Source organism: Galeopterus variegatus, unplaced genomic scaffold (assembly GCF_000696425.1).
Source record: "Galeopterus variegatus unplaced genomic scaffold, G_variegatus-3.0.2 Scaffold34, whole genome shotgun sequence".
Classification (NCBI taxonomy): Eukaryota; Metazoa; Chordata; class Mammalia; order Dermoptera; family Cynocephalidae; genus Galeopterus; species Galeopterus variegatus.
The window spans coordinates 1,182,318-1,189,556 of NW_007726145.1; the positions used below are offsets into that span (position 1 = coordinate 1,182,318).

The 7,239-nt window shown below is 32.6% G+C and overlaps 1 pseudogene; it reads right to left on the reverse strand.

The window, feature by feature from the left end:
• Positions 1–5,741: 5,741 nt before the first annotated feature.
• Positions 5,742–6,262, reverse strand: LOC103589081 (annotated as a pseudogene).
• Positions 6,263–7,239: the final 977 nt, after the last annotated feature.

Consider the following 7,239-nt stretch of genomic DNA (forward strand, 5'->3'; position numbering starts at 1 on the left):
AAAAAAAAAAGAAAAAAAAAAAAAAAAAAAAAAAAAAAAAAGCTGGTAACTAGCAGAAGGGTTATAGTTTGCCAATTCCTGCCCTAGATAATAAGACATGCACACTTCACTCGTTAAAGTTCAATAATGAGTTAGACTACCCTTAACAATAGTGCCCTTCTCAAGCAATAATAGGACCATACAATTTAAATCCATGTAACATCCTCTTGCCTTTTATGCCATTGTTATTTTGTATTTTAGTTTTCTCCATGTAGTTTTTAATTTGTTTTATTTTGAAATAAGTATAGATTTACAGAGAGTTTCAAAGAAGGGTATAGGGCAGTCCCATACACACTTCACCTTGACTCCCCCAAATTTGATACCTTGCATCACTATACTACAATATTGAAAACAAGAAAATGTCATTGATACCATCCACAAAGTTTGTTTACATTTCTCAGGTTATACATCTACTCAATTCATGTGTGTGTGTGTGTGAGTGTGTGTGTGTGTGTGAGTGTGCTTATGGGTGTGCTATTTTATCACATGGGTAGCTTTATATAACTATGACCACAATCAAGATACGTAACTGTTCTATCATCATATGGCAATCTTGTGCTATAACTTTATAGACACACTCACTTCCACTCCCCAATCCCAGTTTCTAATCCTTGAAAACCACTGATCCTCATCTGTTTCATATTGTTCATTCAAGAAAGTTATAAAATGGAATGCTTGAGATCCATCAAAGTTGCTGCATGTATCAATAATTTGTTCCTCTTTATTGCTGGGTAGTAGTAGCCCATGGTATGGATGTACCAGTTTGCTATTCACCTATCATAAGACATTTTTGTTGTTTTCAGTTTTGGGCTATTATGAATAAAGTTGCTATGAACATCCTAGAAGAGGTTTTTGGGTGAACATAAGTTTTCATTTCTCTGGGATAAATGCCCAGGAGTACAATTAATAGGTTCTATGGTAGTGTGTGTTTAGTGTTTTAAGAAACTGTCAAACTGTTTGTCGAAGTTGCTGTACCATTTTACAGTCCCACCAGCAATGCATGACCCGGTTTCTCTACATCCTCTCCAGCATTAGATGTTGTCACTATTTTTTTTATTTTAGCCATTTGGAGAGGTGCATAATGATCTCATTGTGGTTTTAATTCTAATTTCTCTAATGGCCGATGATGTTGAACATCTTTTCATGTGCCTTTTGACATCTGATAACCTCTTTAATGAGTGAAATATTTTTTCATGTATTTTGCCCATCTTCTAATTGAATTGTTTTTTTGTTGTTTGTTTTGTTTTTACTGTTTAATGTTGAGAGAGTTTTATATATTCTGAATATGATTCACTTGTCACTTGTCAGATATATGGTTTGTAAATATCTCCTTCCAGACTGTGACTTGCCTTTTCATCCTATTAACAAAGTCTTTCACAAAACTTTGTAATTTGTATGAAATTCAGTTTATCTAGGATCTCTTTGCCTAGGTTTAGATCCCGAATATTTTCTCCTATACTTTGTTTCAAAAGTTTTATACTTTAAAAAGATACATTTATTGATCAATTACAAGTTGCTTTTTTCCATATTATGTGAAACTTAGGTCACAGTTCATTTTTGTACTTATAGATGTCCAGTTGCTTCAGCATCATTTGTTGAAAACGCTTTTTTTCTCCACTGAAATGTTTTTGCAACTTTGTAAAAATTCAGTTCGGCATATTTTCATGGGTCTATTTCTGGGTTTTCTAGTTTGTTCCACTGATCTATGTGTCTGTACCTCCACCAATACCACAAAGTCTGAATTACTATAGCTACATAATAAATCTTGAAATCACATAGACTGATTTCTCCCACTTTATTCTTCTTTTTTCAAAATCATACTGGGTATTTTAATTTATTTGCTTTTCTGTGCTCATTTTGGAATAGTCTTATCTGTAACTACAAAAATCTAACTGGAATTTTGACAGAAATTGTGTATCAACTTGGGGACAATTGACATCTTACAACGTTGAGTCTTCCAGTCCATAAACACGTTTGTCTCTCCAATTATAGAGATTTTCTTCAATTTATTTTATCAGCAAACAAATCCTGTACATGTATTGTTAGAATAATACCTAAGTGTTCCTCTCTTTTTTTTGAGCAACTGAAAATAATGCTGCATTTTTATTTTTCGTGTTTGTGTGTTTCACTGTTGGCATACAGATGTATAATTTATTTTTTAAAAAAACTTATATAGTATCTTGCATCCTTACTGAATTCACTTATTAGTTTTAAGAGATTAATTTTGTGGATTCCTTAGAATTTTTCTATGAAGACAAGTGTATTATCCACAAGTAGGAACAGTTTTGTTTCTTCTTTTCCAGTCTGTATGCTTTTTATTTCTTTTTATTCCTTATTGTGTTGGTGTAGAACTTCCAGCACTATGTTGAATAAGAATGGTAAGAATGGACATGCTTGCCTTGTTCCCAATATTAGGTGAAAGCATTGTCTTTCACCGTTAAGTACAATGTGAGCTGCAGATTTCTTTTAAACGCACTTTACCCAGTTGAGAAAGTTCCTCTGTATTTTCAGATTGCGGTGAGTTTTTATAATGAGGGGGTGTTGAATTTTTTCAAATGCCTTTCCTGTTTCTACAGATGCAGTCATATGATTTTTCTTCTTTAACTTGTTAATATGGTGGATTTATTTGACTCATGCTCAAGCATGAACCAGGCTTGCATACCTGAATTAAATCCCACTTGGATATGGTATGTTATTTATTTATACATTGCTAAAATCGATTGGCTAATTGTCTATTGAAGATGTTTTGTCTATGTTCCTGAGAGATATCAATCTGTAGTCGTCTTGACCTCATAAAATGCATTGGGAAGTGTTTCATCCTCTTATTTTTTGGAACAAATGTATAAATTCTGTGTCAATTCTTCTTTAAATGTTTGGTAAAATTCTCCTGTGAATCCATCTGAGCCTAGAGGTTTCCTTTTGGGGTACCTTCAATACAAATGTAATTTCTTTAAGGGTTACAGGACGATTTATATTTTCCATTTCATCTTGGAGGTATTGTGGTAGTTTCTGATTTTCAAAAAATGGTCCCTTTCTTCTAAATTGTCAAATTTATATGTGTGCAGTTTGTAGTATTCCTCTAGAATCATTTTAATGGCTTCAGGACCTGTAGTGATATCCCATGCTTTATTCTTGATATTGGCGACTTGTGTCTTTCTTTCTCGTATCTTTGTCTGTCTTGCTAGATGTTTACACATTTTTAAAAAAACAGTACTTTCTTTTCTTGATTTTCTTTATTATTTTTCTTTTTTCAATTTCAGTGACTTCTGCTCTTATTTTTACTATTTTCTTTTTGCTTGTATGGCAAGCAAATAACTTCTTGAGGTAGAAACTTAGATTATTGATTAAGATTCTTCTTTTTTACTAATGTAAGAATTTAGTGCTATAACTATACCACTCAACACTGCTTTAGTTGTGTTCCAAATATTTTGATACGCCATATTTTTAATTTATCCAGTGCAAATATTTTTTAATTTCCCTAAGACGACTTCTTTGATGTGTGAATTGTTTACAAATGCATTGTTTAATTTCCAATTGTTTCAAAATTTTCCATTGTCTTTATATTAATTTCTAGTTTGATTCCATTATGATAAGAGAACATACTCTGTGTTAGTTCAATTCTTTTAATTGTTGAAGTTTGTTTGTGACTCAGGATATAGTCCATGTTGGTGAAAACTCCTTCATTTCCTGAAAAGAAAGTGTATCTTGCTGTTATTGCATGGAATAGTCCATAAATATCAATTAGATTATGTTGGTTGATGGAGTTATTCAGTTCTTCTATATCTTTGCTGATTGCTTTGTCTAGTTGTTACATTGATTGCTGCAAGTGTCATTTTCAAGTCACAAACTATAATTGTGGATTTGTTTATTTCTTCTTTTAGCTCTGACAGTTTTGCTTGATGTGTTTTTAAGCTGTGTTGTTTGGTGCATTCATATTTAGGATTGCTCAGTCATTTGATGGATTGATCCTTTTAGCTCCTCAGACCCTTTCTTCTTATTTCTTACCCTTCTGCTTTGCACAGTTCAAGAATTTGGCAAATACTTAAAAGGGAAAACTGGCACTCTCCTTTCTTCTGGGTTCTTACTGGCTGTTCCAAGAAGCCTTAAACTCCTATTTTGCTCCCTCTTGACTCATACAATTGCCAAAAGTTCTGCTTGTTTCTCTGTCTCTTGGCAGCAGTCATATTTTCTGGCCCTGTGCCAGAACAGCAGAGTATAAAAAAAGCAAATGGTATGGAATTCTCACTCATTACTCTGTGACTCACTTCTTTCTGTTACCTTCAAGTACTTTAAGTATTTTATCCAAGTTTTTTGATAGTTATGAGTATGAGGACTGATCTACCTCAAGCCCATAACTCCTTAAATTTTTACATAGTTTATATACTGTTGTTATATTTTCATGAAATGATACCTCATTCCTTGTAAGAAACTTTATACCAGTCAAACCATTTTTATGCATATATGACAGTAACATTTAGTAGCCATGCATTTCAAGATATTTGTAAGGAAAAGCATTTTATAGTTTACTGGCTTTTCCAATTTTAATTGTTTCATAAATACCAAAAGAAAATTCCAAGCATAGCTTTTAGAGAGGAATTTGACAATTTTCTCCATGTGTTTTCATCAGTTATATATGCATATTATGTCACTGTAAGAATATGTAGTGATTAGTTTTAACACAAGCTCTGCTTATATTTAGACCACTAACCATACACTGAAATAATAAACCTAACTGCAGAATTATAAAGTGTTATAAATTTCATAGAACTTCATATATCATGAATTTATGTTTGGCAACAGTTCTGAAATGAATTTGTTCTACAGAAAGAGATTCTGCTGGTGGTAGTTTTTTTTCCCTCCCAAATCCTCTATTACTTTTAATTATGATGAAAAATTAGAAAATGAGAAGGTTAATATGAAATATTTTGCATTTGAAGAGCATGCTAATGAATAACCAAAAGACAAAATGTTTTAAGTTAAGTTTAAATTAAGTAAAAATGCTGGCAAAAATAATGAGTGAATGAACGAATGAGTGACTAAGCTGTAGAAATCAAGTAAAAAATACTCATCCCCATCCTTAGCATGTTTACTCTCTTGTAAAGATTTAATTTTCTTTAGTGAATGTCAATTGAGTACCATATATGACCTTTTAGTTTAGTATCTCATTCTACCTGAATAACAAAGAAGTAGGTGGGGTCAAAGCTATTAGACAATTGTCCTAAAAATAATGTAATCTTTTTAAATTTAAATTTGTCTCTTGTATTTTTCTTCTCCACCTTAAGTTTTTTGTTTGTTTGTTTGTTTGTTTTTTGCCATTTATATATGTATTTTATGTATACACACACAGAAAAACAAACAAACCCAGAATGGTCCTTAGGCATATGAGTTAAACACAAGTTCTGATTGAGTAATGACTATGGAAATTTCCCCCAACATTTAGAAAAGGTGTTCTCTAATGCAGAGGAAATAATATACCATGGTATCAAATGTTCTTTTCTGATAAAGGAGGCAACTACAGAAAGCTTTTATTTATTTGTTCAAAGTAACCAGTGCTATTGATGCAAAAGAACTCAACAACTCCCCCAATACTACTCTCAAAACGAACATATCAAACTTGATTTTCATTAGAATGTAATTATTTCTTCACACTAGTAAATCAAAAACTGAGACATATATACATATGTATAAAGCAATGCAAACAATTATTGAGCTTCATCTTCTGGACAGGAATGCCAAGTTAGTCTCTCTTCATAAAAAGCAACTACAATTTGAGGATACTTCATATTTGCCTCTTTTGCCAGTACCAAGTCTGCCTCATCTGAATCTTTCTATTTCATGAGAAACCTCAATTCTCCGCTGCTGTCTGTGGCACCAATTATTCGTTCAGGATCAAGGCCTCTGGCAAAGCCTCTTGGTTTGTCAGCAGCATCCCTTTTCTTCTTTGATTTGCTATCCTCCGATTCACTGTCAGATAAAGATTTTCTTTTTGTATCATCTTACTCTTTACCAGCTTTTTGAGAATTAAGAAATACTTCAATTAACTATGGACAATCTAAATTTTATTCAGGTTCCCAAGTATTGTCAGCATCTGTAAATTGCTTCCACTCGAGGAAATACTCCACCTTCCCATTCACTACACATCGGTCCAGTACTTTTTCCACCACAAATTCTTCAGGCTCTGCCTCTTCAACTTTTTTCTTTTTCCATTCTGTTTCTTTCCCATTTTTTGCAATGTAGTTTTATTGGAGGCCATTTTTTATTGAAGACTAGAAGAGCTATTATTCACCACCTCCAAGCTGCTCCAGGTCATGAGTCTGCAGCATCCTCTCCACCATAAGATTTTTAAAAGTTATTTTCAGCCAGAAATTCTGATCATATTATTAAAAGCTTAATTGATTAATTCTGCCTTCCATTACATAAATATGAATATATATACGTATATGTCATCTATGTATTATGTGTAAAATATATATTATACTCTACATTTAAATATATATCATTTATCTATACATAGAATTACATATCCTTTCTATTTCTGTTAATACTACTTTGGGAAACTTAAACCAAATCTTCACATAGCAGTTACTTTTTATGACAGAACTATTACAGCAAAATAAACAATGTCATCGGTGAAAGGAATGTCAAGCCGATTTTGAATTGACTAAATAGCAACTGATGTCCTCAAGGATTCTAGCGTATTATGACCCTGCCCTGCCAATCTGTTTAGCTACTGACGCTTCACCATATGGGGTCAGAGCGGTGATTTCTCACATAATGCCAAATGACCTAGAAAAGCCTGTAGCATTTGCATTGTGAACACTTGCTAAAGAATTAGGGACAGATGGGGAGGTTTTACTTTATATGTCTGGATTTGTTGTCATTAAATTACTGAATATCACTTCTATGTATACCCTGGCCATCATGGGAAAATATATAGTGCTGAGACTCTAACTTCTGTTGGGTCTTTTTCAATGTGAAATGCTCCACGTTGGCTTGAACTTATAAGTGTATAGTTGTACACATGATTCTATAAATCTGAAAGAAAAAAAACCCTTGGGAAAATTATTAGTCAAAGGTGTTCTAAGAGACATCTTCTCCTAAGAGGGAAAAAAAAACCTTGGATATAAATATGATAATGTAAAAGGAGATAAAGAATTTGATAAGGCTTAATAATCGCTTTTCTACATGCCTGCTCATATA